Source organism: Suricata suricatta, chromosome 11, assembly GCF_006229205.1.
Source record: "Suricata suricatta isolate VVHF042 chromosome 11, meerkat_22Aug2017_6uvM2_HiC, whole genome shotgun sequence".
NCBI lineage: Eukaryota > Metazoa > Chordata > Mammalia > Carnivora > Herpestidae > Suricata > Suricata suricatta.
The window spans coordinates 53,987,116-53,990,583 of record NC_043710.1 but is presented as its reverse complement, the minus strand read 5'-3'; the positions used below and the strand labels follow the sequence as shown (position 1 = coordinate 53,990,583).

The 3,468-nt window shown below is 58.3% G+C and overlaps 1 long non-coding RNA gene and 1 pseudogene across 2 annotated transcripts in view; one reads left to right on the top strand and one right to left on the bottom strand.

Annotated features, from left to right (window-relative positions):
* The first annotated feature begins 1,818 nt into the window (after window positions 1–1,818).
* LOC115271648 overlaps window positions 1,819–3,468 on the top strand; it is a 26,778-nt gene continuing 25,128 nt past the window's right edge. For both annotated transcript variants that reach the window (XR_003900037.1, XR_003900036.1), the window contains exon 1: window positions 1,819–1,924. This is a non-coding gene — a long non-coding RNA (uncharacterized LOC115271648). The remainder of the gene's footprint in view (window positions 1,925–3,468) is intronic.
* Window positions 2,981–3,468, bottom strand: part of LOC115271640 — a 4,359-nt pseudogene continuing 3,871 nt past the window's right edge.

The following is a 3,468-nucleotide window of genomic DNA, read 5'->3' as shown; positions in this document are numbered from 1 at the left end:
TCTGCCCCGGGACACTCGGGGCTGAGGCTGGGGGCGGGCCCCTGGGCCGGGACCTGAGGATCCGCGGACCGGACTGGGCTGGAGGTCTGGGACTCGGCGCTCCGCCGTGCAGGCCGCCTTGTTCGCCTAGCCGCCGCCGCCGCCGCCTGCAGCGCTGGCCTCAACTTGAAGAGAAAGAAAAGTTTGTTCAGAGGCGGCGGGGGAGGGGCAGGAGAGCAGCGGAGAGCCGGCGGCCGGCCCCCCCCCCCCCCGCTCGGCCCACGTCCCGGCCCGGCCCGGCCCGCCCCTACCCCCACCCTCTTCCCCGTGGAGATGATGCCCCCCACATTCCCGCAGGATCCCGCAAACCCACAATGATCCTGCTCTGCCATCACCACCCCTTGGAGATCCAGCCCCCAATCCCCACCACCAAGGAAGGTCAAGTTCCCCCTCCCTGTTCTGGACACTTTGGATCCCGGATCCCTCTCCGGATAATACACCGTCTCTAGTAATCGCAATGCTATGACCCCCAATTCCCATAATCGTCTAATTCCACCCCATATCCTTTCTATTCAGCTCCTCTTGCAGTCTCAAAGGGTCGAGGTCCCAAAACCCGCGAGGGATCCAAGATGAACCTCTTCCCATCCCTGTCCTCAATATCCGAGCGGCCTGGACCCTCAACTCCCATGAAATCCAGGCCTGCCTTACACCTGAATCCTCCAACAAATCCCGCGGGGTGGGAGGAATCCCCGCCATCGAGACCTGGGATCATACACCCTCAAACTAGGTCCAATGCCCCGGGCAACGTCCCTGGCAGCCCCTCGCAGCCAGGGCAGAGCCCTTCCTCCCTTCCAGGCGAAGTTCTCTGGCACCATCCCCCATACCCGCAGGCCCGGGCCTTGAGGGGTTCAGCAGTCCGAGATCAGCACCCCCAACTGCCCTTCTAGAAGAAAGTTCCCTCAAACCCCTGGTCTCCCTACTTCTCCCCAGAACCGCAGCCGCCGCGCGCAGACCCCCACCTCCTGGGCCGCTCCGATGCCCCTTTCCCGGGGGAAGCGGCCCTTGACTCTCAGCGGCCACTTAAGATGGCCATCCTCTGCCGCCGCACCCCCCCCCTCGCCATCCGCCCCGCCTGCCGCTCCGCCCCCGCGGCTCTCCGCGGAGCCGGGGGTAGCACCCGCGCCCCGCCTACCCCGGCCCCCCAATCCTGGAGCCGCTGACCCGCCGAGTGACCTCGGGCAAGTCACGGCACCTCTCTGGCCTCGCCTTCCCGCTCTGCAAAGTGGGGGCAATGTTATTTGGCTGACTCAATGGGACTGCTTGTAAAGCTCTCGGCACGGGGCCTGGCATCCAGTAGGCGCTCCAGAACAGCGGCTATTTTTATTATTAATTAAGGAGTAACGAAGGTGACAGCTGTGTAAACTGTAAAGCGCCGCGCCAGAACGAACGGGTATTATTAGTACCCGCCCCCGCCCCAGCTAGTCCCTCCTAGACAACAAACTTGAGCCTTTGTGGGCGGGACGCCGAACCGGGAGCTCCCTTTATCTGGTACGTTCAGACGCCCCCACTCAGACGCCCGCCCTTGGCTGGGGACGCGGTCGCCGGAAAGGGGGCGGGGCCCATAGAGGGTCTGGCCCGCCCCTTCCCCCCAAAAAAGACCTAGCCGGTGGCTGCGTCTCCCGGGAGTCCGCTTCCTGCCCCGCCCCTCCGCCCCTTGGCTCCTTAAAGGCGCAGGCCTCCAGCCTGCCTCCCACTGCTGCCAACTCCTGGGCCGCCATCTGTCGATCCCCTTTAACCTGCGAGAGAACTTTCACTTTACTCAATTGAACCTGTGTCTGGGTCAGTCCCGGGCGAGCTCCTTCCTCTATTTCAAATGCATTGGCTTAACCCAGCTGGACCGAAGCCTGGGACACGGAATGGGCTCGGTGGGGGCCTTCCAGACTAGGTAAATATAGTGACTAAGAGACACCCCTACACACCCAACTGTGTCTCTTGACCCCTCCAGGAACGCCATAAGTCATCCTTCAAACTGCCCAACTTTCCCCGTCACTCAGTTTTAGGTATCTGGGAAGGTGAGTCTGCCATGAAGGGGACATCCTGGTGAGGTGGGGAGGAGAGAGACCTGGACTAGGAGTCTTCATACCTGGGTTCTAGTCCTAACTTGATCACCCACTTGCCTCAGGTGTTCCCAGACAACTACTGTGCCTCTCTGGGGATGATTGTGAGGGGGGTGTAGAGACAAAGACTTCCCCAGGGGAAAAAGGCATGAGGGAGACCCAGAGATCCCCTCAGGCCTAGTTCCTGGAGGATGTGTAGAGACTGGATAGGCATATCTAACAATCGCCAGAGGAGAGGCCAGGCCCTGCCCCTGGGAAGCCCCCAAGACTTTCCAGCCTTTTCCCATCTTCTGGGATACAGCCAGGCTAAACCAATTCAAGACTCTTGAACATTTCCTCTTCCAGGAACCTCCCAGACTGACATCCCCAATCTTCTGTCTTCCTTCTCTGAGGGTTCCAAGCCTCAACTCTGTCCCTTCAATCCACATCATGCAAATTTTTTTCACCCCCAATGGAAATCCAGAGCCTTCCCTGGACTCCCATCCCCAGCAGAGCTGACCACAAATCCAGGCAGACAGGACCTGAGAGAAAGTGGGTATATTTGGGGACCAATATAAGTAACATAGTCCTGGACCTGGCTCTCATTTTTGGCTACAAGAGCAGCAGGACCCCTGAAGTCTGTTCATGGTGCATACACTGGTTTCACATGCTTTCTAGGCAACATCTCCTTTGTATTTCACAACCCTGAGGGAAAGAAGGATCATTATGCCCATTTTATTGAGGAAGAAACTAAGCTTTAAAGTAGACAAGCAACTGCTTCACTTTCCATAGTCAGTAGCAGAGCTAGGATTCAAACCCAGATCTCATCTTTCTCGTCTGAAAGAATCCAAAAGCTATGGAAGCTGTCCTCTACTCACTCAAACCAAAATCATTCATCAGACAAGACTAGGTCTGTCTGTTTATTTGAATTGGTTGTCAGAGAAAGCCCAAGGCCCACCATGGGAGCAGGAGCTGGATGACAGAGGATAGATATGGATGGAGGCATGCTTAGGGTCCCCTCACTTGTGAGAGCTATGCTGAGCCAAGCTTGGTCATCAAAACCGGAGACATGCAGAGGATGTCTAAGTAGGGCTGGATTCAGCCTAGGAGCCAGAGTTGCAACATCAGGACCAGGCTGAGCAGGAGAGGCTCGATCCCATGCCGCAGGGCCCCGGCACTCATGGCCAAGGCATAGAACCTCGCCACCTCCTCGTTGGGGTTGCCCTGGGCCGGGTCGAACCACATCTGGATGCAGCGGCCGCTCCCTCGGCTGTAGTTGCTGAGTTTGTAGGAGTGACTCCAGATGCCCTCACACAGGGCTGCAGGTGTGGGAAAGTAGGTCTCAAATGTGTGGCAGGTGGCTCCAGCCGGACACTTGTTAAATCCTGCATGG